This window comes from Rhinolophus hipposideros (assembly GCF_964194185.1).
Source record: "Rhinolophus hipposideros genome assembly, chromosome: X".
Taxonomy (NCBI): domain Eukaryota; kingdom Metazoa; phylum Chordata; class Mammalia; order Chiroptera; family Rhinolophidae; genus Rhinolophus; species Rhinolophus hipposideros.
Window position 1 is genome coordinate 85,659,289 of NC_138046.1, and position 23,442 is coordinate 85,682,730.

The following is a 23,442-nucleotide window of genomic DNA, read 5'->3' on the forward strand; positions in this document are numbered from 1 at the left end:
TGCATTGTCTCTACTTGATCAGACATAGAAACTAGAAAATTGTTGCCAGTTTATAATTCAGGCATTTGAGGATCTTTTGGGGAAAGAATTTAAAATGCAATTATTTCTAAGAGCCTGAAGAATTCAGAATTTGACAGAATCGAAGAACCTATACCTATATCCCCATATAGAAAAAGAAACATCAAGTGGAGAGTTTACTCATTATCTTAGTTAAAACGAAATCTTAAAATGTGATTCAAGAATATATCCTGTAATAAGTAAGTCATAAAAAACAGAATATCTTTGTATTCTATGTATTATATATAAGAGAACTAGACAACACAGAAAGCAGCATTGAAAATGATTTTTATATATATTATTTGAATTCACTATTTATATAAGAGTAAGGAATAGCTTAGTAGTTAAAAGGTTCTCCCAGATTCACACATATTCACATGCATGTACTAGAACCTACTTTAGTGTTGCTGCGTATTTCATAATTATAAGAAATGCCTTATGTATTTGTCAAAAGTGGGAAACAATAGAAAATCTGAAAATTGTTACCGATTGGTAGAAGTACATATGCTCAAAACTAAGAAAATTATTTCAGATTTTATAATTCCATATAGCTTTGACCCAATCTGTTTCTGTAACTGATAGACTCTATGTCAGGCAGTCAAGGATTTGGGGTCTGAACCACCATTCAAAAATCTTTATATGTGAGTTCTATTACAATTGGAATATATTATCTCTATACTGTTACAGATTTGCTTGTGGAAAACATAAACCCCATACATTGTATTCTGATGAATACCATACCTGCTTCTGGCATAAAGATGTGTTCTACTTTTGGTAAGATATCCTCCACGAGTTCACAACCAACTCTGCCCTCATCCTCAGTGTTAGCCTGAGCCTGGACCCAGAGATCAGTTTCCAAGGAAGGCCCTAATAAAAAACATTATCATGGATGTCTTAATAATGGCGGCGTGAGGTAAGCCTCTTGAAATCTCCCCTGGAATTTACAACAAATTGAACAATTATTACTCCATAAAGGACTCCCTGCTCAGCAGACAGGCAAGACTAAGAAGGGCACTACAGAAATCATCTAAAGGTGGGCAAATTGCATGAGTGGGCACGAGAGAACTGCGGACAAAGGCCAGCATGGGCACAGGACACAGACATAACTCGGAATGCTGAACTCACTGCATTCAGGAACTACCACAATTGTGGGAGAGAGAAGAACTCGGACTGCTAGAGCTCTGCTTATGGCCCACAGGGCTGAGGGGACAGCATATAACACGTTTAAACCCAAATATCACGGTAGAAACCTCAGAGCAAAGACTGAGGGAAGAAGGCTGAAAACGGTGGTTTAAGCCCTCACTGCTGAACAGAGAATGGAAGCCTTAGGTACTAAGACTAGCCGCCCCCTCCCTACCCACCCAGAGCTTGCCTCGCCACCACATGCCCAGTGCTAGAAGCAGAACAGTAGCAGTGTCAGATCTAAAGAGAAGAATATTTGCAGTTCTGAGAACTGTGCTCCACAGACACGGACTCACAACCCAACTAGTTCTGGTAAAGGTGGAGGGAGCCGTGGAAGCAGGACTGGCTGTGGTGGTGGTCACTGCCATTGCTCTGGGCCACCTCTCACAACAAACCCCGCCTCTCTCACCACCTATTTGGGGGGATCCCTGTAATAGTAAACAGACCTGTTGAAACACACAGGTTCTGAATCTGGTGCAGGAAGAGCTTTGGAACTTTAGAAGCTCTCCGAAAACCCCCACGAAGGTCACGCCCTGTGACCCAGGTGAACTGTTCACAGAGGAGAAACCCGCCTTCCAGGGAATCCTCCCATTTTTGACAAGCCAGGACAGTGCAGAGAAAATATAACACTACAGGGTGAGAGAGAACAAAAGGCTGCAGTTGGAGAGAAAATAAAACATTCTACAAACACCTACTGGAAAAGAAAAGAAAGACCTGTTTCTATCAACCTGTTGCAGAATCAACTCCTGTAGATGTCTAGGAAGAGAAATAATAAATCATCAATTGCCCATGAATAACCAAGGTAACAAGACAGCTCAGAAAGAAAATGAAAACTCTCCAGAAAATGAAGATAAGACATGGAAATATGTGACTTAAATAACAGAGAACTCAAGATTTCAGTTATGGAAAAACTCAACGAGATGCAAGAAAACAGACACGGAGTTTAAGGAACTCAGAACAGCAAACAAAGAGCAAAATGAACATTTCACCAAAGATAGTGAAATTTTAAAAAAGAACCAAATAGAATTTCTGGAGATTAATAATTCAGTAAAAAAAAATGAACAATGAAATAGATAGCTTACATAGTAAAGTTGATCAGATGGAGGAAAGAGTCAGTGACATCAAAGATAGAAATCTGGAAATGACACGATGGAAGAAGAAAGAGACTTGAGACTTAAAAGAAATGAAAGCACTCTAAAAGCATTTTTTGACTCCATCAGAAAGATCAATATAAGAATAATGGACGTACCACAAGAAGGAAGAGAGAAGGGAACAGAGAGTAATTCAAACAAATAGTCGATGAGAACTTCCCAAACTTGTGGGAAGAACTGGATCCTCGAATCCAAGAAGCAAATAGAACACCTAATTACCACAATCCCAACAAGCCTTCTCCAAAGCACATTGTATTGAAGCTGTCTAAAATCAACAACAAAGAAAGAATCCTCAAGGTAGCCAGGGAAAAGAAGACGGTAACTTACAAAGGAAAGCACATTAGATTATCATCAGATTTTCAGCAGAAACTCTACAAGCCAGGAGGCAGTGAAACCAAATATTCAAACTATCAAAAGAGAAATTTTGAGCCAAGAATAATGTATCCAGCAAAGATATCCCTTAGATTTGAAGGAGGAAAGAAGATCTGTCCAGACATAAAGAAGCTGAGGGAATTGTGTAACATACAACCTGCACTACAACAAATACTGAAGGAGGCTATTCAACTAGCATAAATAGGGATAATTTGTGACAACCAAAACGTAAAAGGGGGGAGAGTAAGGCCTGAACCGGAATATGGGAATGGAGAAAACAAGCATGCTAGAGGAAATGGAATATTCTAAATATGAAACTTTCTTTTACATAAACTTAATGATAACCACTCAAAAAAAATCCAGAACACACAATGGTATTTATAGATGATGTAATACAGAATTGTACACCTGAAATCTATGCAACTTTACTAACAATTGTCACCGCAAGAATTTAAAAAATCAAGAACTGAAATATATAACGCAATAAAAAAAGAAACAGAGGGAAAAAACATACAATACCACCACGCAGAAATAATAGAGAACAATAAAAAAGCGAAGAACCAACGGAGACACAGTCTTACCAGAAAAACCAAATACAGAATGATAGGGAATCCTAACATATCAATAATCACCCTAAGTACACTTGGACTGAATTCACCAATGAAAAGGCACAGAGTAGCAGATTGGATAAAAAAACTAAACCCAACTATATGCTGCCTCCAAGAGACACATTTCAGCTATGGAGACAAACATAGACTCAAAGTGAAAAAGTAGAAATTGACACTCCAAGTAAATTGACACTCCAGAGAAAATGAGGTGTAGCTATATTGATATCACATGAAACAGACTTCAGGATAAAAAAGGTAGCAAGAGACAAAGATGGATATTTCATAATGATAAAGGGAACTATACAACAAGAAGACATAACAGTCATCAATATTTATGCCCCCGTACAGGGAGCACCAAATATACCAAGAAACTACTAACAGAACTAAAGGGAGAAATTGGCCAAAACAATTATAGTAGGGGACCTAAATACAGCATTCACAGCTACGGCTAGATCGTCAATACGCAAAATAAATAAAGAAATAGCAGCCCTAAATGACACATTAGATGAAATTGACATAATTGACATTTATAGACAACTTCATCCTAGAACATCAACTACAAATTTTTTTATAGTGTACATGAAACATCCTCAATGATAGACCATATATTGTGACGACCATATATTTGTCTAGTCCAACACTAGCCTCAGCAATTTTCACAAGATTGAAATCATACCAAGCATATTCTCTGATCACAAGGTTTTGAAATTGGATATCAACTGCAAAAAGAAAGCAGGAAAAATCACAAATATGTGGATATTAAACAACATACTTTTAAAGAACGACAGGGTCAAAGAAGAAATAAGAGGAGAGCTCAAATTATACATAGAAACAAATGGAAATGAAAATATATCCGTACCAAAATTTTGGGGATATAGCAAAAGCAAATTTTTTTTAAAAAACTTTATTGAGGTGACAATTGTTAGTGAAATTACATATTTTTCAAGGGTACAATTCTGTATTACATCATGTGTAAATCCCATAGTGTGTTCATAAACAAGAGTCAGTTCTCCTTCCATCACCATATATTTGATAGCCCTTACCCTAATCTCCCTACCCCCACGCCCCTTACCCTTGGTAACCACTAAATTATTGTCTGTGTCTATGAGTTCTTGCTTCTCAATTGTTTGTCTTGTTCTTTTTTTGTTTTTGGTTTATATACCACATATCAGTGCAATCATAGGGTTCTCTGCTTTTTCTGTCTGACTTATTTCGCTTAGCATTATACTCTCAAGATCCATCCATGTTGTCACAACTGTTCCTATATCATCCTTCCTTAACGCCAAATAGTATTCCATTGTGTATATATACCACAACTTCTTTATCCATTCATCTATTGAAGGACATTTTGGTTGTTTCCATGTCTTGGCCACCGTAAACAAAGCTGCAATGAACATTGGAGTACACCTGTCTCTATAGAGAAATGCTTTCAGATTTTTTGGGTGGATACCCAGGAGAGCGATTGCTGGGTCATGTGGTAATTCTATTTGTAATTTTTTGAGGAACCTCCACAGTGCCTTCCATAGCGGCTGCACCAGTCTGCATTCCCACCAACAGTGTATAAGGGTTCCTTTTTCTCCACAGCCTCTCCAACACTTGTTGCTATTTGTCTTGTTGATGATAGCCATTCTGACTGGGGTGAGGTAATATCTCATTGTGGTTTTTATTTGCATTTCTCTGACGATTAGTGATGTTGAGCATTTTTTCATATGTCTATTTGCCATTTGTAAGTCCTCTTTGGAAAATGTCTCTTCAGGTCCTCTGCCCATTTTTCAATTGGGTTGTTTCATTTTTTCTTGTTGAGTTTCATGAGTCTTGTATATTTTGGATATTAGACCCTTATCGGAGGAACTGCTTGCAAACATCTTCTCCTATTCAGTTGGTTGCCTCTTAATTTTGTCGATGGTTTCTTTTGCCGTGCAGAAACTTTTAAGTTTCATATAGTCCCATTTGTTTATCTTAGCTTTTACTTCCATTGTCTTTGGACTCATATTCATAAAATGCTCTTTGAACCCAAGGTCCATAAGTTTAGTACCTATGTTTTCTTGTATGCAGTTTATTTTGACAGTTCTTATGCTTAAGTCTTTGATCCATTTTGAATTAATTTTGGTACATGGTGACAGATAGCAGTCCAGTTTCATTTTTTTTTTGCATGTGGCTATACAATTCTCCCAGCACCATTTATTAAAGAGGCTGTCTTTCTACCATTGTATGTTTTTAGCTTCCTTTTCAAAAATTATCTGTCCATATTTATGAGGTTTTATTTCTCGGTTCTCAATTCTATTCCATTGGTCTACGTGTCTGTTTTTCTGCCAGTACCATGCTGTTTTGATTATTGTAGTCCTGTAGTACAAGCTAAAGTCAGGGAGTGTGATACTTCAGCATTGTTCTTTTTTCTTAAGATTGCTTTGGCTATTCAGGGTCTTTTGTGGTTCAAAAAGAAATCTGATGATTTTTTTGTTCTATTTCTTTAAAAAATGCCATTGGGATTTTGATGGGGATTGCATTCAATCTGTATATTGCTTTGGGTAATATGGCCATTTTAACTATGTTGATTCTTCCAATCCATGAGCATGGAATGTCTTTCCATTTCTTTGTGTCTTCTTCAATTTCTTTCATAAATGTCTTACAATTTTCAGCATATAAATCCTTCAAATTCTTGGTTAAGTTTATTCCTAGGTATTTTATTCTTTTTGTTGCAATTGCAAATGGAATTGTTTTTTGTATTTCTTTTTCTGAGATTTCAGTGTTAGTACGTAGGAATGCAATGGACTTTTGTATGTTGATGTTGTAGCCAGCAACTTTACTGTATGCGTTGATTGTTTCTAACAGCTTTTTGGTGGAGTCTTTATGGATTTCTATACATAGCATCATGTTATCTGCAAAAACTGATAATTTAACTTCTTCATTCCCAATTTGGATGCCTTTTATTTCTTTCTCTTGCCTGATGGCTCTGGCAAGGACTACCAACACTTTGTTGAAAAGCAGAGGTTATAGAGGACAGCCCTGTCGTGTTCCTGAACGTAGAGCAAAGGGCTTCAATTTTTCACCATTAATTATGAGATTAGCTGAGGGCTTGTCATCTATGGCCTTTATTATGTTAAGGCATTTTCCTTCTATACCTATTTTATTGAGTGTTTTAATCATAAATGGATGTTGTATCTTGTCAAATGCTTTTTCTGCATCAATTGATATAATCATATGATTTTTGTCCTTATTTTGTTTATGTGATGTATCACATTGATGGATATGCGGATGTTGAACCATCCTTGTGCCCCGGGGTTGAACACCACTTGGTCGTGATGAATAATATTTGTAATGCATTCTTGTATTCGATTTGCTAGAATTTTGTTTAGAATTTTTGCATCAGTATTCATCAGAGATATAGGTCTGTAGTTTTCTTTTTTTGTGTTTTCCTTACCAGGTTTTGGTATCTGGGTAATGTTGGCCTCATAAAATGAGTTGGGGAGTACTGTGTTTTCTTCAATGTTTTGCAAGAGTTTGAGCAGGGTTGGTATTAGATCCTGTTTGAAGGTTCGGTAGAATTCACTAGTGAAGCCGTCTGGTCCTGGACTTTTGCCTTTGGGAAGGTTTTGGATGACTGATTCAATTTCGTTACTGGTGATCGGTCTGTTTAGATTTTCCACTTCTTCATGTTTCAGCCTTGGAAGGTATATGTTTCTAAGAACTTGTCCATTTCTTCTAGGTTATTGAATTTGGTGGTACATAGTCCTTCATAGCATTCTTGCATGATCCTTTGTATTTCTGTGGTGTCCTTGATAACTTCCCCTTTTTCATTTCTGATTTTGTTAATTAGTGTCTTCTCTCTTTTTATATTAGTGAGTCTAGCCAAGGGTTTGTCAATTTTCTTAATCTTTTCAAAGAACCAGCTCTTTGTCAGACTAATTTTTTCTATTGTCTTTTTGTTCTCTATTTCATTTAGTTCTGCTCTGATTTTTGTTATTTCCTTTCTTCCGCTGACCTTAAGTTTCATTTGTTCTTCTGTTTCTAGTTCTTTAAGGTGTAACATGAGGTTATTTATTTGGGATTTTTCTTGTTTCCTGAGATAGGCCTGTAATGATATAAATTTCCCTCTGAAGACTGCTTTCGGTGCATCTCAAAAATTTTGGTAGGATGTATTTCCATTGTCATTTGTTTCTATGTATCTTTTGAGCTCTCCTCTAATTTCTTCTTTGACCAGTCGTTCCTTAAAAGTATGTTGTTTAATCTCCAGGTATTTGTATTTTTTCCTGCTTTCTTTTTGCAGTTGATATCCAATTTCAAAGCCTTGTGGTCAGAGAATATGCTTGGTATGATTTCAATCTTCTTAAATTTGCTGAGGCTGATTTTATGTCCCAATATATGGTCTATCCTTGAGAATGTTCCATGTACACTTGAAAAGGATGTATAGTCAGATGTTTAGGATGAAGTGCTCTATGTATGTCAATGATGTCCATTTCATCTAATGTGTCATTTAGGGCTGCTATTTCGTTATTTATTTTCTGTTAGGATGATCTATCCATAGCTGCCAATGATTTATTTAAGTCCCCTTGTATAATTGTGTTTTGGTCAATTTCTCCCTTTAGTTCTGTTATTAGTTGCTTGGTATATTTTGGTGCTCCCTGATTGGGGACATAAATATTGAAGACTGTTATGTCTTCTTGTTGTATAGTCCCCTTTACCGTGATGAAATACCCATCTTTGTCTCTTGTTACCTTTTTCACCCTGAAGTCTATTTCATCTGATATTGTGGCTACACCTGATTTTCTCTGGGTACCATTTGCTTGGAGTGTCAATTTCCACCCTTTCACTTTGAATCTATGCTTGTCCTTGTAGCTGAGATGTGTCTCTTGGAGACAGCATATGGTTGGGTTTAGTTTTCTGATCCAATCTGCTACTCTGTGCCTTTTTATTGGTGAGTTCAGTCCATTTACTTTTAGTGCGATTATTGAAAAGTGAGGATTTCCTGTCATTCTATCTTTAGTGTTCAGTTAAGGCTGTGTCTCCATTGTTTCTTTGCCTTTTTGTTGTTGTCTATTATTTCTGTGTGGTGGTATTCTACAATGTTTCCCTCTGTTTCTTCTTTTATTACAGTACATATTGCAGTTCTGGATTTTTTTTGAGTGGTACCGTTAAATTTATGTAAAAGAAAGTTTGATATTTAGAGTGTTCTATTTTCTTCAGCACGCTTACTTTCTCTATTTCCATATTCCAGTTCAGGCCTTTACTCTCCCACTTTTTATGTTGACACAAATTGTCCCTGTTGATGGTGGTTGAATAGCCGTCTTTAGTATTTGTTGTAGTGCAGGTCCTGTATTCGAAGATTCCCTCAGCTTCTATATGTCTGGAAAGTTTTTTATTCCTCCTTCATATCTAAAGGATATCTTTGCTGGATATATTGTTTTTGGCTCATAATTTCTCTCTTTCAATAGTTTGAATATTTGGTTCCACTCCCTCCTGGCTTGTAGAGTTTCTGCTGAAAAATCTGATGATAATCTAATGGGCTTTCCTTTGTAGGTTACTGTCTTCTTTTCCGTGATTGCCTTGAGTATTCTATCTATGGCGTTCATTTTAGACAGCATAAATACCGTGTGCCTTGGAGAAGGCCTGCTGGGATTGAAGTAATAAGGTGTTCTATTTGATTCTTGGATTAGAGGATCCAGTTTTGTCCACAAGTCTGGGAAGTTCTCATCAACAATTTGTTTTAATATATTCTCTCTTCCCTTCTCCCTTTCTTCTCCTTTTGGTATGCCCATTATTCTTATATTGCTCTTTCTGATAGAGTCAGAAAGTTCTTGTAGAGTTCTTTCATTTCTCGTAAGTCACAAGTCTCTTTCTTCTTCCATCTGTGTAATTTCCAGGTTTCTGTCTTCGATGTCACTGATTCTTTCCTCCATCTGGTCAACTGTACTAACTAAGCTGGTTATTTCATTCTTAATTTATTCTATTGAGTTCTTAATCTCCAGAAATTCTCTTTGGTTCTTTTTTAAAATTTCAATCTCTTTCATAAAATGCTCGTGTTGTTCTTTGATTACATTTATGAGTTCATTAAATTGCCTTTCTGTGTTTTCTTGTATCTCGTTGAGTTTTCAGAACTTCAATCTTGAATTCTCTGTCATTTAAGTCACATATTTCCATAAAGAAGAAAGAAATCTTATCATTTGAAACAACATGGATTGATCTAGAGAACATTATGTTAAGTGAAATAAGTCAGAAAGAGAAAGACAAGTACCATATGATCTCACTTATATGTGGAATCTAAAGAAAAGAATATGTGAATGAACTAATCAGAAACAGTTTTGGGGACAAAAAGAAAAAAACTGAGAGTTGTTAAATGGGCCGGGGCAGGTGGGGATAAGGGGAAAGGTGAAGGGATTAGGAAGCAGCTGGTAACCACAAGATGGCCTCAGGATTTTTTGAAAATTAATTTGGGGAACGTATTCAATAATGTTGTAAAGATTTTTTTGGGTATCCAATGGACATGTGTCCTATTTGGGAGACCACCTCAGCGATACTGTGGATGCCTGATCATGGCATTGTACACCAGAAGCTAAACATTAATGAATGCCGACTATAATTTTATATATATAATGTGATGGCTCGGTGTGAGGTCGGAGGGATAGTGGATGGGGGGAGGGGGGTTCACAGTGTGCTGGATATAAATGATGAACGTCTAAGTATTACCTTGTCTTGTACACCTGAAACTAGTAAATTAAAAAAAAATTTAAACATAAAACAAACAAACAAAAAAGAAATCATCAAAATCAGAGCAGAAATAAATGAAATACTGAACAAAAAGCAAATTGAGAAAATAAATGCATGAAAGAGCTGGTTCTTTGAAAAGATTAATAAAATTGACAAACCCTTCGCTAGATTCACTAAGATAAAAAGAGAAAAGACACTAATAACCAAACCTGTAATGAAAGAAGGGAAGTTATCACGGATGCCACAGAAATAGAAAGGATCATCCAAGAATAACATGAAGGACAATATGCCACCAAATTCTGTAACCTAAAAGAAATGGACAAGTTCTTAGGAACAAATAGCCTTTCTAGGCTTAATCACAAACAATTGGAAAATCTGTTGGACCGATCAACACTAAGAAAATTGAATCAGTCATCTGAAACCTTCCCAAAAACAAAAGTCTGGGACCAGATGGCTTCACTAGTGAACTCTACCAAACCTTCAACGAGGATCTAAACACCAGTCCTACTCAAATTCTTCCAAAAATTGAACACGAGACAATACTGCCTAACTCATTTCATGAGGCCAACATTACCCTGATACCAAAACCTAGTAAGGATAACACAGAAAAAGAAAACTATAGACCAATATCTCTGATGAATACTGATGTAAAAATCCTAAACAAAATTCTACCAAATCGAATTCAGCAAAAAGATTAAAAAGATATTCATCACAACGAATTGAGGTGCATCCCATGGGAACCATGATGGTTCAATATACGCAAATCCATCAATGTGATACATCACATAAACAAAATAAAGAACACAAAATCGTAAGATTATATCAATGGAAGCAGAAAAACCGTCTGATAAGATACAACTTCCAATTATGATTAAAACTCTTAGTAAAATAGGTATAGAAGGAAAATACCTTATCATAATAAAGGCCATATATGACAAACTCTCAGCTAATCTCATAATTAACTGTGGAAAACTGAAGCCCTTTACTCTACGTTCAGGAACATGACAGGGCTGTCCCGTATCACCTCTGGTTTTCAACATAGTGTTGGAAGTCTTCGCCAGAGCCATCAGGCAAGGTAAAAAATAAAAGGCATCCAGATTGGGAATGACAAGTTAAATTCTCACTCTTTACAGATGACGTGATGCTGTATATAGAAAACCACATATAAGACTCCACCAAAAAGCTATTAGAAACAATCAACGAATACAATAAAATTGGCCACTACAAGATCAACGTTCAAAAGTCCATTGCATTCCTACATACTAACAATAAATTCTCAGGAAAAGAAATAAAAAACAATACCTTTTGAAATGGCAGCAAAAAGAGTAAAATTCCTAGGAACAAACTTAACCAAGAACATGAAAGACCTATGTGCTGAAAACTACAAGACATTTTTAAAGAAATTGAAGAAGACACAAAGAAATGGAAAGACATTCCGTGCTCATGGATTGGAAGAATCATCATAGTTAAAATGGCCATATTACCCAAAGCAATATACAGATTTATTGCAATCCCCATCAAAATCCCAATAGCATTTTTTAAAGAAATAGAACAAAAAATCATCAGATTTGTTTGGAACCAAAAAAGACACCAAATAGACAAAGTAATCTTAAGAAAAAAGAACAATATTGGTGGTATCACACTCCCTGACTTTAGCTTGTACCACAGGGCTACAATAATCAAACCAGCATGGTATTGGCAGAAAAACAGACACATAGACCAATGGAATTGGATTCAGAATGCAGAAATAAACCCTCATAAATACGGACAGATAATTTTTGACAAAGAAGCAAAAATCATACAATGTAGAAAAACAGCCTCTGCAATAAATAGTGCTGGCAGAATTGGATATCCATTTGCAAAAGAATGAAACTGGACTGCTATCTGTCACCATGTACCAAAATTAATTCAAAATGGATCAAAGTCTTCAGCAAAAGACCTGACACAATAAACGGCACAGAAGAAAAGAGAGGTACTAAACTTATGGACCTTGGGTTCAAAGAGCATTTTATGAATTTGAGTCCAAAGGCAATGGAAGTAAAAGCTAAAATAAACAAATGTGATTATATGAAACTTAAAAGCTTCTGCACAGGAAAAGAAACGATCGACAAAATAAAGAGGCAACCAACTGAATGGGAGAAGATTTTTGCAAACTGCCTCCGATAAGGGGCTCATATCCAAAATATACAAGGAACTCATGAAACTCAACAACAACAAAACAAATGACCTTATTGAAAAATGGGCAGAGGACCTGAAGAGACATTTCTCCAAAGAGAACCTACATATGGCAAATAGACATATAAAAAAATGCTCAACATTACTAAACATCAGAGAAATGCAAATGAAAACCACAATGAGATATCACCTCACCCCAGTCAGAATGGCTATCATCAACAAGACAAATAGTAACAACTGTTGGAGAGGCTGTGGAGAAAAAGGAACCCTCATACACTATTGGTGGGAATGCAGAGTGGTGCAGCCGCTATGGAAGACAGTGTGGAGGTTCCTCAAAAAATTACAAATAGAATTACCATATCACCCAGCAATCCCTCTCCTGGGTATCTACCCAAAGAATTTGAAATCATTTATACATAAAGACACGTGTGCTCAAATGTTCATTGCAGCTTTGTTTATGATGGCCAAGACATGGAAACAACCAAAATGTCCTTCGATAGATGAATGGATAAAGAAGATGTGGTATATATACACAATGCAATACTATTTGGCGGTAAGAAAAGATGACATAGGAACATTTGTGACAACGTGGATGGATCTTGAGAGTATAATGCTAAGCGAAATAAGTCAGACAGAAAAAGCAGAGAACCCTATGATTTCACTGATACGTGGTATTTAAACCAAAAAACAACAAAAGAACAAGAGAAACAAATGAGAAACAAAAACTCATAGACACAGACAATAGTTTAGTGGTTACCAGAGGGTAATGGGGGTGGGGAAAGGGAGATGAGAGTAAGGGGGAATCAAATATATGGTGATGGAAGGGGAACTGACTCTGGGTGGTGAACACACAATGGGATTTATAGATGATGTAATACAGAATTGTACACCTGAAATTATGTAATTTCATTAACAATTGTCACCCCAATAAATTAAGAAAAAAAGTTCCCCATTGGATTTTGAAGGCCGCTCCATATATTCCACCACATTTGGTATGATTAGAGGTGTTAATATCATAGTGGCTGCATAATTTTTCAAGACAGTGACTTAGTATGTCTGGCAGTGGTGACAGTGAGCGTGCTTAGCCTAGGTATGGTCCTCACATCCGTCTTGACATCTGTGATTACCTGCATTCTCTTTACTTGATCAAACAGAAACTAGGAATTGGGAAACTTTTGTCATTTTATATTTCAAGCATTTGAGTCTATCTAAGAAAGATTTAAAATGAAATTGCTTTCTAACAGCCAGAGAAATTCAGAAATTTGACAGAATCAAAGAACATATATCCACGTCACCATATAGAAAAAGAAACATCAAGTGGAGTGTTTCATCATTATTTTAGTTGTAATCAAATCTTAAATTTTGAATAAAGATGATATGTCATTATAAATAATGCATAAAATAGAATGTCTTTGTATTTATGTATTACATACCTGACAACTATTGAACAAATAAACTGGCACTGGAAATGATTTTTATGCATCTGATTTGAAGTTACTATTTGTATAAGAGTAAACAATGGTTTAGTAGTGAAAAGATTCTCCAAGATTCACACATATCATATTAAAGCATTTACAAGAACCCATCTCACAGCCTCAGCACATTTCTCATACACTGGTAATTGTGCCACATGCTTTGTGTATTTGTTAAAAGCAGAGAAGAGTCTGAAAATTATTATCTGTTGATTAATGTACACATACTCAAAAGTAAGAATAGGTTCAGATTTTATTCAGTATAGCTTTGACCCAATTTATTTTTGTAACTGATAGAATATATGTCAGGCAGTCAGGGATTTGGTGACTGAACTACCATTCAAAAAACTTTATGAGTTCTATTATAATTAGAGTATGTTATTTCTATATTGTTAAAAATGTCCTTGTGGAAAACAGAAACCTCATAAATTGTATTGTTATGAATATCTTACCTGCTTCTGGCATAGAAATGTATTCTAGTTTTGGTAAAATATCCTCCATGAGTTCATGACCATCTCTGCCCTCATCGCCGGAGTTCGCCAGAGCCATGTCTAACAGGTCAGTTTTCAGGGAAAGCCCTAATAAAAATCGTTATCATTTTGAACAGTAAGCATACTTGTTGATTACTCAGAAATTATTAACGTTGTAGTCTTTGAACTTCAAATGTTATCACTTGATTTTGAAGGTAGAAACATATACTATGAACATTTTATGACATTAGAAGTAATAATATAGTGTCCACATTTTTATTCCAGATAGCATCTCATAAGACTGACAGTGATGTCAGTGAGCGGTCTCAGCCTAGGTGTCTTACTCACATCTGACTTGACATCTGCTTTTGCATGCATTGTCTCTACTTGATCAGACATAGAAACTAGAAAATTGTTGCCAGTTTATAATTCAGGCATTTGAGGATCTTTTGGGGAAAGAATTTAAAATGCAATTATTTCTAAGAGCCTGAAGAATTCAGAATTTGACAGAATCGAAGAACCTATACCTATATCCCCATATAGAAAAAGAAACATCAAGTGGAGAGTTTACTCATTATCTTAGTTAAAACGAAATCTTAAAATGTGATTCAAGAATATATCCTGTAATAAGTAAGTCATAAAAAACAGAATATCTTTGTATTCTATGTATTATATATAAGAGAACTAGACAACACAGAAAGCAGCATTGAAAATGATTTTTATATATATTATTTGAATTCACTATTTATATAAGAGTAAGGAATAGCTTAGTAGTTAAAAGGTTCTCCCAGATTCACACATATTCACATGCATGTACTAGAACCTACTTTAGTGTTGCTGCATATTTCATAATTATAAGAAATGCCTTATGTATTTGTCAAAAGTGGGAAACAATAGAAAATCTGAAAATTGTTACCGATTGGTAGAAGTACATATGCTCAAAACTAAGAAAATTATTTCAGATTTTATAATTCCATATAGCTTTGACCCAATCTGTTTCTGTAACTGATAGACTCTATGTCAGGCAGTCAAGGATTTGGGGTCTGAACCACCATTCAAAAATCTTTATATGTGAGTTCTATTACAATTGGAATATATTATCTCTATACTGTTACAGATTTGCTTGTGGAAAACATAAACCCCATACATTGTATTCTGATGAATACCATACCTGCTTCTGGCATAAAGATGTGTTCTACTTTTGGTAAGATATCCTCCACGAGTTCACAACCAACTCTGCCCTCATCCTCAGTGTTAGCCTGAGCCTGGACCCAGAGATCAGTTTCCAAGGAAGGCCCTAATAAAAAACATTATCATGGATGTCTTAATAATGGCGGCGTGAGGTAAGCCTCTTGAAATCTCCCCTGGAATTTACAACAAATTGAACAATTATTACTCCATAAAGGACTCCCTGCTCAGCAGACAGGCAAGACTAAGAAGGGCACTACAGAAATCATCTAAAGGTGGGCAAATTGCATGAGTGGGCACGAGAGAACTGCGGACAAAGGCCAGCATGGGCACAGGACACAGACATAACTCGGAATGCTGAACTCACTGCATTCAGGAACTACCACAATTGTGGGAGAGAGAAGAACTCGGACTGCTAGAGCTCTGCTTATGGCCCACAGGGCTGAGGGGACAGCATATAACACGTTTAAACCCAAATATCACGGTAGAAACCTCAGAGCAAAGACTGAGGGAAGAAGGCTGAAAACGGTGGTTTAAGCCCTCACTGCTGAACAGAGAATGGAAGCCTTAGGTACTAAGACTAGCCGCCCCCTCCCTACCCACCCAGAGCTTGCCTCGCCACCACATGCCCAGTGCTAGAAGCAGAACAGTAGCAGTGTCAGATCTAAAGAGAAGAATATTTGCAGTTCTGAGAACTGTGCTCCACAGACACGGACTCACAACCCAACTAGTTCTGGTAAAGGTGGAGGGAGCCGTGGAAGCAGGACTGGCTGTGGTGGTGGTCACTGCCATTGCTCTGGGCCACCTCTCACAACAAACCCCGCCTCTCTCACCACCTATTTGGGGGGATCCCTGTAATAGTAAACAGACCTGTTGAAACACACAGGTTCTGAATCTGGTGCAGGAAGAGCTTTGGAACTTTAGAAGCTCTCCGAAAACCCCCACGAAGGTCACGCCCTGTGACCCAGGTGAACTGTTCACAGAGGAGAAACCCGCCTTCCAGGGAATCCTCCCATTTTTGACAAGCCAGGACAGTGCAGAGAAAATATAACACTACAGGGTGAGAGAGAACAAAAGGCTGCAGTTGGAGAGAAAATAAAACATTCTACAAACACCTACTGGAAAAGAAAAGAAAGACCTGTTTCTATCAACCTGTTGCAGAATCAACTCCTGTAGATGTCTAGGAAGAGAAATAATAAATCATCAATTGCCCATGAATAACCAAGGTAACAAGACAGCTCAGAAAGAAAATGAAAACTCTCCAGAAAATGAAGTTAAAGACATGGAAATATGTGACTTAAATAACAGAGAACTCAAGATTTCAGTTATGGAAAAACTCAACGAGATGCAAGAAAACAGACACGGAGTTTGAGGAACTCAGAACAGCAAACAAAGAGCAAAATGAACATTTCACCAAAGATAGTGAAATTTTAAAAAAGAACCAAATAGAATTTCTGGAGATTAATAATTCAGTAAAAAAAAATGAACAATGAAATAGATAGCTTACATAGTAAAGTTGATCAGATGGAGGAAAGAGTCAGTGACATCAAAGATAGAAATCTGGAAATGACACGATGGAAGAAGAAAGAGACTTGAGACTTAAAAGAAATGAAAGCACTCTAAAAGCATTTTTTGACTCCATCAGAAAGATCAATATAAGAATAATGGACGTACCACAAGAAGGAAGAGAGAAGGGAACAGAGAGTAATTCAAACAAATAGTCGATGAGAACTTCCCAAACTTGTGGGAAGAACTGGATCCTCGAATCCAAGAAGCAAATAGAACACCTAATTACCACAATCCCAACAAGCCTTCTCCAAAGCACATTGTATTGAAGCTGTCTAAAATCAACAACAAAGAAAGAATCCTCAAGGTAGCCAGGGAAAAGAAGACGGTAACTTACAAAGGAAAGCACATTAGATTATCATCAGATTTTCAGCAGAAACTCTACAAGCCAGGAGGCAGTGAAACCAAATATTCAAACTATCAAAAGAGAAATTTTGAGCCAAGAATAATATATCCAGCAAAGATATCCCTTAGATTTGAAGGAGGAAAGAAGATCTGTCCAGACATAAAGAAGCTGAGGGAATTGTGTAACATACAACCTGCACTACAACAAATACTGAAGGAGGCTATTCAACTAGCATAAATAGGGATAATTTGTGACAACCAAAACGTAAAAGGGGGGAGAGTAAGGCCTGAACCGGAATATGGGAATGGAGAAAACAAGCATGCTAGAGGAAATGGAATATTCTAAATATGAAACTTTCTTTTACATAAACTTAATGATAACCACTCAAAAAAAATCCAGAACACACAATGGTATTTATAGATGATGTAATACAGAATTGTACACCTGAAATCTATGCAACTTTACTAACAATTGTCACCGCAAGAATTTAAAAAATCAAGAACTGAAATATATAACGCAATAAAAAAAGAAACAGAGGGAAAAAACATACAATACCACCACGCAGAAATAATAGAGAACAATAAAAAAGCGAAGAACCAACGGAGACACAGTCTTACCAGAAAAACCAAATACAGAATGATAGGGAATCCTAACATATCAATAATCACCCTAAGTACACTTGGACTGAATTCACCAATGAAAAGGCACAGAGTAGCAGATTGGATAAAAAAACTAAACCCAACTATATGCTGCCTCCAAGAGACACATTTCAGCTATGGAGACAAACATAGACTCAAAGTGAAAAAGTAGAAATTGACACTCCAAGTAAATTGACACTCCAGAGAAAATGAGGTGTAGCTATATTGATATCACATGAAACAGACTTCAGGATAAAAAAGGTAGCAAGAGACAAAGATGGATATTTCATAATGATAAAGGGAACTATACAACAAGAAGACATAACAGTCATCAATATTTATGCCCCCGTACAGGGAGCACCAAATATACCAAGAAACTACTAACAGAACTAAAGGGAGAAATTGGCCAAAACAATTATAGTAGGGGACCTAAATACAGCATTCACAGCTACGGCTAGATCGTCAATACGCAAAATAAATAAAGAAATAGCAGCCCTAAATGACACATTAGATGAAATTGACATAATTGACATTTATAGACAACTTCATCCTAGAACATCAACTACAAATTTTTTTATAGTGTACATGAAACATCCTCAATGATAGACCATATATTGTGACGACCATATATTTGTCTAGTCCAACACTAGCCTCAGCAATTTTCACAAGATTGAAATCATACCAAGCATATTCTCTGATCACAAGGTTTTGAAATTGGATATCAACTGCAAAAAGAAAGCAGGAAAAATCACAAATATGTGGATATTAAACAACATACTTTTAAAGAACGACAGGGTCAAAGAAGAAATAAGAGGAGAGCTCAAGTTATACATAGAAACAAATGGAAATGAAAATATATCCGTACCAAAATTTTGGGGATATAGCAAAAGCAAATTTTTTTTAAAAAACTTTATTGAGGTGACAATTGTTAGTGAAATTACATATTTTTCAAGGGTACAATTCTGTATTACATCATGTGTAAATCCCATAGTGTGTTCATAAACAAGAGTCAGTTCTCCTTCCATCACCATATATTTGATAGCCCTTACCCTAATCTCCCTACCCCCACGCCCCTTACCCTTGGTAACCACTAAATTATTGTCTGTGTCTATGAGTTCTTGCTTCTCAATTGTTTGTCTTGTTCTTTTTTTGTTTTTGGTTTATATACCACATATCAGTGCAATCATAGGGTTCTCTGCTTTTTCTGTCTGACTTATTTCGCTTAGCATTATACTCTCAAGATCCATCCATGTTGTCACAACTGTTCCTATATCATCCTTCCTTAACGCCAAATAGTATTCCATTGTGTATATATACCACAACTTCTTTATCCATTCATCTATTGAAGGACATTTTGGTTGTTTCCATGTCTTGGCCACCGTAAACAAAGCTGCAATGAACATTGGAGTACACCTGTCTCTATAGAGAAATGCTTTCAGATTTTTTGGGTGGATACCCAGGAGAGCGATTGCTGGGTCATGTGGTAATTCTATTTGTAATTTTTTGAGGAACCTCCACAGTGCCTTCCATAGCGGCTGCACCAGTCTGCATTCCCACCAACAGTGTATAAGGGTTCCTTTTTCTCCACAGCCTCTCCAACACTTGTTGCTATTTGTCTTGTTGATGATAGCCATTCTGACTGGGGTGAGGTAATATCTCATTGTGGTTTTTATTTGCATTTCTCTGACGATTAGTGATGTTGAGCATTTTTTCATATGTCTATTTGCCATTTGTAAGTCCTCTTTGGAAAATGTCTCTTCAGGTCCTCTGCCCATTTTTCAATTGGGTTGTTTCATTTTTTCTTGTTGAGTTTCATGAGTCTTGTATATTTTGGATATTAGACCCTTATCGGAGGAACTGCTTGCAAACATCTTCTCCTATTCAGTTGGTTGCCTCTTAATTTTGTCGATGGTTTCTTTTGCCGTGCAGAAACTTTTAAGTTTCATATAGTCCCATTTGTTTATCTTAGCTTTTACTTCCATTGTCTTTGGACTCATATTCATAAAATGCTCTTGAACCCAAGGTCCATAAGTTTAGTACCTATGTTTTCTTGTATGCAGTTTATTTTGACAGTTCTTATGCTTAAGTCTTTGATCCATTTTGAATTAATTTTGGTACATGGTGACAGATAGCAGTCCAGTTTCATTTTTTTTTTTTTGCATGTGGCTATCCAATTCTCCCAGCACCATTTATTAAAGAGGCTGTCTTTCTACCATTGTATGTTTTTAGCTTCCTTTTCAAAAATTATCTGTCCATATTTATGAGGTTTTATTTCTCGGTTCTCAATTCTATTCCATTGGTCTACGTGTCTGTTTTTCTGCCAGTACCATGCTGTTTTGATTATTGTAGTCCTGTAGTACAAGCTAAAGTCAGGGAGTGTGATACTTCAGCATTGTTCTTTTTTCTTAAGATTGCTTTGGCTATTCAGGGTCTTTTGTGGTTCAAAAAGAAATCTGATGATTTTTTTGTTCTATTTCTTTAAAAAATGCCATTGGGATTTTGATGGGGATTGCATTCAATCTGTATATTGCTTTGGGTAATATGGCCATTTTAACTATGTTGATTCTTCCAATCCATGAGCATGGAATGTCTTTCCATTTCTTTGTGTCTTCTTCAATTTCTTTCATAAATGTCTTAAAATTTTCAGCATATAAATCCTTCAAATTCTTGGTTAAGTTTATTCCTAGGTATTTTATTCTTTTTGTTGCAATTGCAAATGGAATTGTTTTTTGTATTTCTTTTTCTGAGATTTCAGTGTTAGTACGTAGGAATGCAATGGACTTTTGTATGTTGATGTTGTAGCCAGCAACTTTACTGTATGCGTTGATTGTTTCTAACAGCTTTTTGGTGGAGTCTTTATGGATTTCTATACATAGCATCATGTTATCTGCAAAAACTGATAATTTAACTTCTTCATTCCCAATTTGGATGCCTTTTATTTCTTTCTCTTGCCTGATGGCTCTGGCAAGGACTACCAACACTTTGTTGAAAAGCAGAGGTTATAGAGGACAGCCCTGTCGTGTTCCTGAACGTAGAGCAAAGGGCTTCAATTTTTCACCATTAATTATGAGATTAGCTGAGGGCTTGTCATCTATGGCCTTTATTATGTTAAGGCATTTTCCTTCTATACCTATTTTATTGAGTGTTTTAATCATAAATGGATGTTGTATCTTGTCAAATGCTTTTTCTGCATCAATTGATATAATCATATGATTTTTGTCCTTATTTTGTTTATGTGATGTATCACATTGATGGATATGCGGATGTTGAACCATCCTTGTGCCCCGGGGTTGAACACCACTTGGTCGTGATGAATAATATTTGTAATGCATTCTTGTATTCGATTTGCTAGAATTTTGTTTAGAATTTTTGCATCAGTATTCATCAGAGATATAGGTCTGTAGTTTTCTTTTTTTGTGTTTTCCTTACCAGGTTTTGGTATCTGGGTAATGTTGGCCTCATAAAATGAGTTGGGGAGTACTGTGTTTTCTTCAATGTTTTGCAAGAGTTTGAGCAGGGTTGGTATTAGATCCTGTTTGAAGGTTCGGTAGAATTCACTAGTGAAGCCGTCTGGTCCTGGACTTTTGCCTTTGGGAAGGTTTTGGATGACTGATTCAATTTCGTTACTGGTGATCGGTCTGTTTAGATTTTCCACTTCTTCATGTTTCAGCCTTGGAAGGTATATGTTTCTAAGAACTTGTCCATTTCTTCTAGGTTATTGAATTTGGTGGTACATAGTCCTTCATAGCATTCTTGCATGATCCTTTGTATTTCTGTGGTGTCCTTGATAACTTCCCCTTTTTCATTTCTGATTTTGTTAATTAGTGTCTTCTCTCTTTTTATATTAGTGAGTCTAGCCAAGGGTTTGTCAATTTTCTTAATCTTTTCAAAGAACCAGCTCTTTGTCAGACTAATTTTTTCTATTGTCTTTTTGTTCTCTATTTCATTTAGTTCTGCTCTGATTTTTGTTATTTCCTTTCTTCCGCTGACCTTAAGTTTCATTTGTTCTTCTGTTTCTAGTTCTTTAAGGTGTAACATGAGGTTATTTATTTGGGATTTTTCTTGTTTCCTGAGATAGGCCTGTAATGATATAAATTTCCCTCTGAAGACTGCTTTCGGTGCATCTCAAAAATTTTGGTAGGATGTATTTCCATTGTCATTTGTTTCTATGTATCTTTTGAGCTCTCCTCTAATTTCTTCTTTGACCAGTCGTTCCTTAAAAGTATGTTGTTTAATCTCCAGGTATTTGTATTTTTTCCTGCTTTCTTTTTGCAGTTGATATCCAATTTCAAAGCCTTGTGGTCAGAGAATATGCTTGGTATGATTTCAATCTTCTTAAATTTGCTGAGGCTGATTTTATGTCCCAATATATGGTCTATCCTTGAGAATGTTCCATGTACACTTGAAAAGGATGTATAGTCAGATGTTTAGGATGAAGTGCTCTATGTATGTCAATGATGTCCATTTCATCTAATGTGTCATTTAGGGCTGCTATTTCGTTATTTATTTTCTGTTAGGATGATCTATCCATAGCTGCCAATGATTTATTTAAGTCCCCTTGTATAATTGTGTTTTGGTCAATTTCTCCCTTTAGTTCTGTTATTAGTTGCTTGGTATATTTTGGTGCTCCCTGATTGGGGACATAAATATTGAAGACTGTTATGTCTTCTTGTTGTATAGTCCCCTTTACCGTGATGAAATACCCATCTTTGTCTCTTGTTACCTTTTTCACCCTGAAGTCTATTTCATCTGATATTGTGGCTACACCTGATTTTCTCTGGGTACCATTTGCTTGGAGTGTCAATTTCCACCCTTTCACTTTGAATCTATGCTTGTCCTTGTAGCTGAGATGTGTCTCTTGGAGACAGCATATGGTTGGGTTTAGTTTTCTGATCCAATCTGCTACTCTGTGCCTTTTTATTGGTGAGTTCAGTCCATTTACTTTTAGTGCGATTATTGAAAAGTGAGGATTTCCTGTCATTCTATCTTTAGTGTTCAGTTAAGGCTGTGTCTCCATTGTTTCTTTGCCTTTTTGTTGTTGTCTATTATTTCTGTGTGGTGGTATTCTACAATGTTTCCCTCTGTTTCTTCTTTTATTACAGTACATATTGCAGTTCTGGATTTTTTTTGAGTGGTACCGTTAAATTTATGTAAAAGAAAGTTTGATATTTAGAGTGTTCTATTTTCTTCAGCACGCTTACTTTCTCTATTTCCATATTCCAGTTCAGGCCTTTACTCTCCCACTTTTTATGTTGACACAAATTGTCCCTGTTGATGGTGGTTGAATAGCCGTCTTTAGTATTTGTTGTAGTGCAGGTCCTGTATTCGAAGATTCCCTCAGCTTCTATATGTCTGGAAAGTTTTTTATTCCTCCTTCATATCTAAAGGATATCTTTGCTGGATATATTGTTTTTGGCTCATAATTTCTCTCTTTCAATAGTTTGAATATTTGGTTCCACTCCCTCCTGGCTTGTAGAGTTTCTGCTGAAAAATCTGATGATAATCTAATGGG